The sequence below is a fragment of the Mus musculus genome, chromosome 3 (genome assembly GCF_000001635.26).
Source record: "Mus musculus strain C57BL/6J chromosome 3, GRCm38.p6 C57BL/6J".
Lineage (NCBI taxonomy): Eukaryota > Metazoa > Chordata > Mammalia > Rodentia > Muridae > Mus > Mus musculus.
This window is the reverse complement of record NC_000069.6, coordinates 91,906,234-91,917,820: the sequence shown is the minus strand read 5'-3', so window position 1 is coordinate 91,917,820 and position 11,587 is coordinate 91,906,234. Positions and strand designations below refer to the sequence as shown.

At 38.8% G+C, this 11,587-nt stretch overlaps 1 pseudogene; it reads right to left on the bottom strand.

Moving 5' to 3' along the window:
- Positions 1 to 1,294: 1,294 nt before the first annotated feature.
- On the bottom strand, positions 1,295 to 3,444 carry Gm46837 (annotated as a pseudogene).
- Positions 3,445 to 11,587: the final 8,143 nt, after the last annotated feature.

Genomic DNA, 11,587 nt, shown 5'->3' with positions numbered 1-11,587 from the left:
ACAATGTTTGGAGCTGAGACAAAAGTATGGATCACCCAGACACCGCCCCACCCGGGGATCCATCCCATATTCAGCCACCAATCTCAGACACTAATGCAAATGCCAGCAAAATTTGCTGAAAGGACCCTGATATAGCTGTCTCTAGTAAGACTATGCCAGTGACTTGCAAATACTAAGTGGGTGCTCACAGTCATCTATTGGATGGAACACAGGGCCCCTAATAGAGGAGCTAGAGAAAGTACCCAAGGAGCCGAAGGCATCTGCATTTCTATAATTGGAACAACAATATGAACTAACCAATATCCCCAGAGCTTGTGACTCTAGCTTCATATGTAGCAGAAGATGGCTTAGTCGGCCATCATTGGGAAGAGAGTCCCCTTGTTCTAGAAAACTTTATATACCCCAGTACAGTGGAATGCCATGGTCAAGAAGTGGGAATGTTTGGGTAGGGAAGCAGGGCAGGTGGGAGGGTATAGGGAGAATTTTGGGAAAGCACTTGAAACATGAATGAAGAAAATTTTCTAATAAAAAATTGAAAAAAAGAATAAAAGAAATATTTTCAACTATCACCTGAGAAATAAGGATGGCACCTATAGTCTAGTAACCAAAGAATGTTCCAACTGAACCAAAGAAAAGAAACATAAACTCAGGAACAGCCTTCTTGCTGCTAAGCTCATCTGTCTTTGTCTACATTAATAGAGGACGAAATTTTCCCTTAAAAATTTGATTCTGTAGAGAAAATATCTCAGTAGAACACAGCGTCAAGTCTGAGAGATATGAGATCATGAATGTAAAGGGTGGAGAAGAACATTGTCTGGTGTGAAATGGCTGGTAAGTTAATAGTAAGAGAATTGATGCTTTGGATAGATAGCCATAGTCCCAAGGACAGTATTGATAGGTTGGTACAAGGGAGTTTGTACTGCGGTAAGAGATGTGCCATGGTTATGGAGATGAACAGATGTTCCTAAAATAAATACTCAATTTCACCATTGCTCACTATTTGTGACTGAATAGAGAGCTTAAACCATATAGAAGCGGGAAGAGCAAATGATGCTTATTTGCCAGGGAGACACAGGTCCTAAATGAGACTTAAGAAACATTGAGAACACTGGTGAGGAGATAGACTTTATTTCCATGACTCTTAGACCTCCAAAAACAATTTCAATGCCTGTGCCAATAAATATTTGAAGCACTGGTTGGACAGAAGGAAGGTGGCCAAAATTTCTTCTTAGGAGTGTTGGTCATATCTATGTCCACCCTCTTCAAGGCAAGGAACATTGACGTGATGATGCTATTATTCAAAAGCATTGTTGTTCATCTTCTTGTAGTACACCATTCCCATTTGTCCTATCATGTTCAAAGCCTCTTCAAAGCTGTGATCCTTTGGTTCATTCAATAGACTACCTAAAGGAATTTCCTGTACTTCCTGGAAGAGAGATGACTGTTAGCATTGATAGTGTCCAGGGAAAAGGATTAGGGTGCACACTGAGTGAGCAGAATGCAAATGTATAGTAAAACTGACCCAGGAAACCCATTTGAGTATAAAAGTGAAGAGATTTGTGCTCATGAAGAAAAATACTAAGCAAGGTTTAATACTTTGCAATTTGGTTCTGCCAGTCTTCCAAATTCAGAGCTAGGACTCTGTTTTAGAGTAAAGGTAAGACAGCTGTTTTGTCTAGAAGTATCATAAAGCTGTCTCCATAGAAATTTAGTCTACATAAAAGCCATCTTCCTTGAAAACTAGCCTGGCAAAAGGTGAATGGTTTTTACAGATGCAGAGGCTGCAAACACAGGAAAATAGAATAGATATAAACACAAGTCTCAGGTTTAGAAGTCAATGTTCCCTCCATCATTCTCAGTTACTTCCTCCTCATTTTTTCCCCTGGAGGCAAATGATTAGTGACTCCCACTAAAGCTACAGGTTGGGAAACCCTGAGAAAAACATGCCAGTATGGGTTTCTTAAGTGGTGGTTGAAAATTCTAAATTAAAGCATTTGGTAAGCCAAGTACAAGGGATAGATGTTAGGGGGCTTAAGTGTACTAGTGATTAATCTTAGTGAGTCTGAGACCACCACCAGCAGTAGTCTTATTCTGTCTTGCTGGGACACCTTGCCTAATGCACTTTTTACCTGACACATGATTTGCTAATAATTCCTGTGTCTGGTTAGGGAGTAGAATTCATGGAGGGGTAAAGCAAGAACAACTCTGCACAGAAGATTCCTGTACACATCCTTTGTCTGTGTTGATAGAACACTCCGAGTTTCTGACTTCCTCATTTATGACAAATTAAGATTGAGGCTAGAAGTATAGTTTAAAGTTTATTTTTGCTTTTGCAGAATACATGGGTTCAATACTTAAAGTGGCTAACAGACATCTTAATTCTAGTGAACGAACCTAATTTCTTTATCATCCTCCACAGAGAGCAATCAAACACAAACACACACTCACTCACACACACACACACACACACACACACACACACACACACACACACACATACACATATGTACTTTCAGAACATACATAAATCTCAAGCAAAAGAACCATACACATAAAATAAAAAATACACATTAAATAGAAGTAATCTCCACATCACTATTACTGTTCTAAAAGAGAAAAATACCTGTATTAAGGACATGCAAAGATGTCTACTGTTCTAATCACAGACCTTAGAAATAAAGTGGAGACTGGGGCCTGTATGTAACTTTTCTCGAGACATGTTTGTCTTTCCTTGGGTTTGACTAGGGAATACTAAGTGTCTTGGAATGTGGTTTCCTTATGTTCCTTTTTCTTGAATTTTCTACCCTAGATCTCTAGAATAAAAGGAACCTAGGACTATCACAAATCCCCTTTGAAGCTTAGTATTCCTCTACTGCCTAGTCAATCACCATCTTAGAATGTGTCATTTTATAAGAACATGGACTTAGCTCAACTGTTCCAACCTTAAAGTGAAAAGTCCATCTCTTTTACCATTGCCACTCAGCTTTGATTGATCAACAATGAATGATCAGGCAAACAAAAAACAAATACAAAAAAAACCCACACACACAAGAAAATCAGACCCAATATATCCTCCCGGCAAATAGGGCACTGAATATAACTCTGTTTTTCAATTTGTTCCTCTCTGTCACAGGTGAATAACTCTATACCTAAGGTCTAGAACATGGGATCTCACATTACAGTCTAGCAGCAGATTCCTAAGTATCAATAAATAAATATGACCACCAAAGTCACCCTGAATGGAGTTTTAACTTTCTCTTTGTTGCATACATAAACACCATATACAGGAAGAAGACCTACCCTGTAAAAATTTGGAAATTCACTTCTCACCAATTCTCTGAATTCCTTCTCACCCAGTACAACAGTCGTTCCCAGAGAATAATTTCTGAAGATCTTGTAGAGATTCATTATGTAACGCTACCTTGAGGTCAAACCTTGGTCCATCTTATACTGTTGGAAGAAGGGAAACATAAAACTGAAAGGAGAAGAGTGACATTTTCCCCTTCCCTTGACCTGTTCTCTGGAAAGGAACAAATTGGTAGATAAGGAGAACATCACATAAAAAGGAATCCTTGGATCCTGGGGAGACAGGTTGTTACTCACTTGTAAAAGATGAGATATTGACCTTCTATAGAAAAAATTAAAGCATTTTGTAACTCTGAAAATCACTAAAGAAAACAACAAACCAGTCAAGGTCAGCAGGAGAGGCTTCCAGGTGGATGGATTGAAACAATTCTGGATTAGATAATATATAAATAACTCTAACCCAGGCAGCAGCATCCTGCCTGGGGAATCTGGAGATTACTTACCAAAGCAGAAGAACCAACCAGAGTGTGCACAAGAGGAGGTGCACAGAATCATTTATAGGTAGGACTGGCCTGTAAACACGACTCTCCCAGGGAAACGCTGAGTCACAAATTAATAGTGTGGTGACCCTGCCAAGGCTAGACTTGGGAGACAACCAATTTCTCTCCCTCTCCTCCCTCTCCCTCTCCCTCTCCCTCTCCCTCTCCCTCTCCCTCTCCCTCTCCCTCTCCCTCTCCCTCTCCCTCTCCCTCTCCCTCTCCCTCTCCCTCTCCCTCTCCCTCTCCCTCTCCCTCTCCCTCTCCCTCTCGTCCCCTTCTCCCTCTTTCAAAATCTCTCTCTACCTCTGTTTCCCTCTTACTCTCCCTGTCTTTCCGTTTTTATACCACTTTCTTCTTACATCTTCTGCCTCTTTTCCTTGCCACTATCCCTACCTTCCTTGATTTCTTTTTTTTTTCCTCTGTGTCTCGTTGGAATCTCCAGCATGAATGTACAGTTAGACTGAAATAGGTTTTCATATACTGTCATTTTTACTCTGCTCCTTAACATCCGTTAGGGAGACAACCTGCCTGATACAGTTCCTCATCCATTCCATAACTATCAGAGTCTTTCTGAGCCTTCATCAATACTGAAGCAAACAGTTTGACCCCAAGCACAATCCATCTTGTCCATCCTGCCTACGGAGAGATTCCTACCCTATACTTGCATGGCCTTGTTAAGTGTTCTAATGAGAATAAATTTTATTCATGGAATATATATCACAGTTAAAAATTTTAAGTTTAAGGCAATAATTTATGCCATGAATTGTTAAGACGTAGGAAATATCAGGAGGTTTGGAGCAAAATGGAAACACCATTTCTAAGAATAATAGGAATAGAAGAAGATAAATATTACCCATTCAAGGGTCAGAAAACAGCTTCAACTAAATTATAGATTAAAAGTTCACTAACCTAAAGAAAGAATTACCAATAAATGTATAAGGAGCATATAGAACTCCAAATAGATTAGACTGGAAAAGCAATCTATTTCACAATAAAATAATAGTAATAATAAAATGATGATAATAATATTAATGATAATAATCATGATATACAGAAGAAAGAAAAATATTAAAAGCTGTGATGGGAAAAAGCCAAATAATATACAAAAACAGAATGGTCACATTTGCAAAAGGCTTCTCAAAAGAGAAGGTAAAAGCCAGATGAGACACACACAGAGTTTAGGAGTCCTGTTTATGAGGTCAATAGAGCAGTAAGACAGGAGAGAAGAAGTAGGCAAAGGAGTAAGAGAAGACAACACTGCTTATATAAGCCATAAAAAATATCATTTTGAGGTCAGGACAATTGGTGTTAAAAGCAGTCCAGATAAAACAAAAAAATAATAATTATTCAGGGTTATCAAGAGAAAAATAAATTCTAATAATTTAGAGGAGAGTTATCTACACAGCTGTTATAGTCTTTAGGGATTCTATAATTGTTATGCAATGGTTTGTTAGAAACCCCAATCTCCATTGAAAATTCCTACAACATTAAACTGTAGTGACAGCACTGCGTTTAAAATTAGAGACAGAGTCAACTGTCATTGCCTCAGCAGTCTGCGAGGGCGGGGATATATTAATCTTTAAATGTTAGCTACGTGGTATGAAAGGATTGGAGCAGGGCATGTATCATGAACAATCAGGGTTGGTTAGGCATCATCATCAGATAATCAAGGTCCAAACATCTTGCTGACAAGGATTAACATGGATTGCAGTACATTTCAGGAGGTAGCTTGACTTATTAAACTTGATTTATTTCTTGTATATTTTTAAGGAGGTCAGTTGGCAGGGTATGTGTCTTGAGAAAGTTGTTTCTTGTCTAAATTATGCTTGATAAAAGAAAATTGTGTGGAATTTTATTTAACTCTGAGACTGATAAAATCCTGTTCTTATTAGGAATACCACATTTTCCTGTTAAACAAAATTAATCAGTATGGCAAAGAGGAATATTGCCAGTTATGTTCAGTAAAATAAGGTCTGGAAGTAAAAGTCACATTGTAGGGAGTTAGAAGAATTGAATGAATGAGCATGGGAAAGGCTATGTAGTGAATAAAAATAGTACAAGTACAGTTTATTAATATGATATATGACAATGAAACCCATTACATCACAATGAATATCCAAAAACAATAATCAATTAAAATCAAAAGAGCAGTCTTCTGTGTCCTAAGATCCTGTAGATCTGGGCTCAAATTTGGACTAAACTTAGGAAGTGATCCTTGGAGTTCTGTGCCCATGCTAGTGCTGCGGATGGGTGTGTAAGAGAGAGCAGGTTGTTGACATTTCACTTTACTGACAATGTAGATATGTGAGAGCAGTTCCCATTGGAAGAAACACAAGCTATTGATCCTTGTGCACATGCCTTTGTGCTCATATAATCATTTATCTTCAATACAGCATTTAAGCATCTTTCAAAAATTTTAACTGTGACATACATTCCATTAATAAAATTTATTCTCATTAGAACACTTAACAGAGCTATGCAAGCATAGGGTAAGAACCCCTCCATAGGCAGGATGGACAAGATGAATTGTACATGGGATCAAACTGTTTTCCTCAGTTCCCATGAATGCATAGCCGGACTTTGATGGTTAGAGAATGGATGAGGACATGTATCAGGCAGGTGGTCTCCCTCAAGGATGTTAAAAAGCAGACTGAAAATGACAAGAAGTGAAATCCTCCTCTCAGTACAGATGTTCATTCAGGTGTGAGATTCCAATAAGAAACAAAGAGAAAAAAAAGGAAGCAAGGAATATAAGGATAGTTGAGAAGGAGAGAGGCAGAAGAGGAGAGAAGAAAGGGGAGTAAAAAGGGAAAGAGAGGGAGAGGGGGAGAAAGAAAGAAGAAAGGGGGAGGGGGGAGTGATAGGGAGGAAGAGGGAGGGAGAATAAGAGGGGAAGAGGGAAAGGGGAAGAGCAAGAGGAGGAGGGATGGGGGAGGGAGAGGGAGAATGATTGTGTCCCAAATCTAGCCTTGGCAGGGTCACCATACTATTAATTTGTGAGTGTTTCCCTACGAAAGTACTCAGTCCAGCTGGGTCCTACTTATAAATGTTTGTGTGCACCTCCTTTTGTGCAAAAGCTGGGTGGCTCTCCTGCTTTGGTAAGTAAGCTCCAGATTCCCCTGGCAGGGTGCTGCTGCCTGGGTTAGAGTTATTTATTTTTTATTTGACCCAGTATTGTTTGAAATCCTCCACATGCATACCTCTCCTGCTGAATGTATCTGGTCTGTTGCTTTCTTAACTGTTTCTAAGAGTTACAAAATGCTTTAATCTTTGTTTTTCTCTAGAAGGTCAAAATCTCATCTTTTACATGTGACTAACCGGCTTTTTCCCCAGGATACAAGGATTTCTTTTTATATGATGTTCTCCTTATATCCCAATTTGTTCCTTTCCAGAGAACAGGTCAAGGGAAGGTGAAAAAATCATACTTCTCCTTGCAGCTTTATTTTTCCCTTGTTCCAACAATATAAGATTGACCAAGAATTGACCTCAAGTAAGAACAGCATAATGCTGCTCTATGGGACGATCAGAATTTATTCTCTGCGGACTACAGTTGTACTGGGTGACAAGGAATTCAGAGAGTTGGTGAGAAGTGAATTTCCAAATTTTTGCCAGGTATGTAGTTCTTCTTCTTGACTGTGGAGTTTATATCTGCAACAAAAGGAAAGTTCAAACTCTTTCCATTCAGGGTGATTGTGGTGTTCATATTTAGTTATTGATCCTTAGGAAACCGCACCTGGACTGTACTGTGCTATCCCATGTTCTAGACAGTGGTGTAGAGTTGTTCACCTGTGACAGGGAGGCACAAACTGAAAAACACAATTAAATTCAGTGCCCTAATTGCCTGGAGGATAGGCTGAGTGGGATTTTGTGTGTTTGTTTTTGTTTTTGTTATTTTGATTATTCATTTTTGATAAAACAAAGCTAAGTAGCTATGGTGAAGGAGATGGACTTTTCACTTTAAGGTTGGAACAAATGAGCTAAGGCAATGCCCTTAAAAAAGGAATCATTCCAAGCTGGTGATTGACTGGGCAGTGGAGGAACACTAAGCTTCAAAGGGGATTTGGGATAGTCCTAGGTGGTTCCTTTTATTCTATATATCTAGGATAGAAAATTCAAGGAAAAGGAGCACAAGGAAACAACATTCCAAGACACTTAGTATTCCTACTCAAACATGAGGAAAGAGAAACATGGGTGGAGAAAAGTTACACAGAGGCCCCAGGCTCTATACAACCCCTAAGGTCTGCAATAAGATCAGTAGCCTTCCTTGCTTGTTTTTAATATAGATATTTTTATTTTGGAACAGATTTAGTGATGTGGATATTATTTGTATTCTATTTAAAATGTATTTTTTAATTTTATGTTTATTGTTCATTTGCCTGAGATATATGTATGTTTAGTAAATCTCTCTCTCTCTCTCTCTCTCACTCACTCTCTCTCTCTCTCTCTCTCTCTCTCTCTCTCTGTATATGTGTGTGTGTGTGTGTGTGTGTCTCTCTCTCTCTCTGTGTGTGTGTGTGTGTGTGTGTGTGTGTGTGTGTGTCTTTGATTACTGTCTGTGGATGATGATTATAGAATCAGATTAATTCAGTAGAATACAGATGTTTGTTAGCCACTATAAGTACTGAAACCAAGTGTTCAGTTCTGCAAAAGCAGAACTAATGTTTGAATTATACTTCTAGCCTCAATGGTAACCTGTCATATATGAAGAAGTTGGGAACTCTTATTGCTGTATCAAGACAGACAGAGGATGTCTACAGGAATTTTCTGTGCAGAGTTGTTCTTGCTTTATGCTTCCATGAATTCTATCCCCTAAACTGATACAGGAATTGTTAGCAAATCATGTGTCAGGTACAAAGTGTATTAGGCAATGTATCCCAGCAAGAGAATGTAAGATCTGCAGCTGGTGGTGCTCTCAGACTCATTAAGATCAATCACTAGTACACTTAAGTCCCATCACATCTATTACCAAATGTTTATTATCTAGAAAGTTCCACAATTTTAGGAGTTCATACTGGCATTTTCTTCTCAGGATTTCCAAGTCAGTAGCTTCAGTGGGATTCAATCATTAGTTGCCTCCAGGGGAAGTAATGAGGAGGAAGTAACTTAGAATACTCGAGGGAACATTCAATTCTCTGCCTGAGACTTGTGTTTATATCCCTTCTACTTTCCTGTTTTTGCAGCCTCTGCAACTGTAAAAGCCATTAACCTTTTGCCAGGCCAGTTTTCAAGGAAGATGCCTTTTATTCAGGCTAATTTTTATAGACAAATGTTGGACACTTCTAGACAAGCATACTGTCTTATTTTTCTGCAAAACAGAGTCCTTGCTCCGAATTTGGAAGGCTGGCAGAACCAAATTGCAAAGTATTAACCTCTACTTAGTATGTTTTTCATGAGCACAAATCTCTAAACTTTTATACTCAAATGGGAATCTTGGGTCAGTTTTACTATGCATTTGCATTCTGCTCACTCAGTGTGCACCCTAATCCTTTCCTGGGACACTATCAATGCTAACAGTCATCTCTCTTCCAGGAAGTACAGGAAAGTCCTTTAAGTAGACTATAGAATGAACCAAAGGATCACAGCGTTGAAGAGTCTTTGAACATGATATGAAGAATGGGAATGCTGTAATATAAGAAGATGAACAACAATGCTTGTGAACATTAGTATCATCACATTGATGTGTCTGGCCTTGAAGAGGGTAGACATAGATATGACCAGCATTCCTAAGCAAGAGTTCTGGCCACCTTTCTTATAGACCACCAGTGTTTCAGAAATTTATTGAAACAGGCACTGACATTATGTTTGGGGGGTCTAAGGGTAATGGAAAAAAGTCTTTCTCCACACCAGTGTTCTCAATGTTTCTTAAGTCTATTTTAGGACTTGAGCTTCCCAGAAAAATGTGATACAGTTCCTCTGCCCTCTTCTACAGTGGTTTAAGCTCTGTATTCAAACACAAATAAGTGACATTGGCAAAACTGAGGGTGGGTTTTTAGACACATCTGTTCAACTCCATAACCAAAGCAAATCTCTGACTTCAGTACAAACTGTCTTGCACCAAACTATCAATACTGTCCTTGAGTCTATGGCTATCCAAAGAATCTTCTCTCTCACTATCAACTTACCAGCCATTTCATACCAAATTATGATCTTCTCTACCCTTTACCATTCATGACCTTATATCTTTTGTACTTGATACTGTATTCTACTGACAATCTTTCTCTGCAGAATCAATTTTTCAAGAGAAATGCTGGTTCTCTAGTAGTGTGCATAGAGAAAGATGGATTTAGCAGCAAGGAGCCTGTTCTTCAGTCCATGATTCTTTGGTTCAGTTGGAACATTCTTTGGTTACTCGAAGATGGGTGCCATCCTTATTTCTAAGATGAAAGTTGTAATTCTTCCACACAACTCTCCTTAGTGGAAGTGGCTCAGGATTGATGTTGGTAGAATTTATGCAGACATTGGTGACATGGGAGGTTTGTTTAGTTCAGGACTTTCTGTGCTTCCTTCCAGGATCCTTGAGTAAAGTCCACCTGAAGAAGTAGCTCTTTTCCCTTTTCATTAAATATGCAATAGTATGGACTTCAGTTGAGTCTGTCTTAACATCTTTCTTTCCTCAAAAAAGCAATGTCAGAGAAATAGAAAGAATTGAACCTGAATGGAATGCATGCAGGAACATCTTGCACATGTGGAGAAGGCAACCAACCAACCTCCTTCTGAAAATCCATATTACATGAGGGTACACCTTTCAAAATATGGTAAGGAAATATGCTTGGGTGTAACTTCAGGTCTTCTTTTCTGCTATTATATATTCACAAGCTCTCACTTATTAGCTAGGCAACAGTTGGCCTCACAGAGCTTTATATATGAATGGACATTAGATTCTCTCATTTGGGAAAACTATGGTACAAGTGTCAAGTGTTTTCTGGGAATCCACCAAATGTTTATAACTTTTCTATGGAAGACTATAACTCCTTTTCTAGGATCTTCATTGAGTGTCTGACTATGCCTTTGATCTCAGCCAGTTGAATTTCATGAGCCTCTCCTCCTATGAGACACAGGATTCACAGGAAGCTCCTTGAATAAAGATGCATGTTTTTTTCCAACTCAATTTCACCTAGGGCAGAAGTCTAAGATTGCTTCAGAAGAATGTAGATTCTAGAAAGGACTCTTGCTTTAATAACCCATGAACTCACTGAATACCAGCATGTCTCAGTCTTTACACTGGAGATTTGTTCTTTGAATATGCATGTTATTTTTCTTCCTAAGTTTTCTCTTCTCATATTATATTTGAAAATTCTTTTCATCTTTCTCTCTCCTTAGAAAAAGGGCCCTCCAAAGGGAAGGACACATGAAAATTCATGAATCTCAATGCAGATAATTGTCTCATTTCTGACTGCTTAGAAACTTGACCTCTAGGTATGCTTAAGGCCAAAGAAACCCCATCAAATCAACAAAACCTCTACCATTGTGACAATGGGAATGAGATGACTGATGCAGGGAGCACATTACAATACTTCCTTAAAGATGCTTCTGGTATGCATTTTATTTCAGGTAACAGTGGTATAACCTTGGAAATGAACTTTAGTGCTGGCCCTTAGAGAACATCTACCAGCTATGATCAATATAAGAATTCATTCATCCACAGTCCTGAACCTTCAGATTCTTTGATTCCCATGTCCCCACTAATTCTCCAGGAAACCACCGAGGATTATCATAGACAGTACTTGTTTCAGCTGCCCACA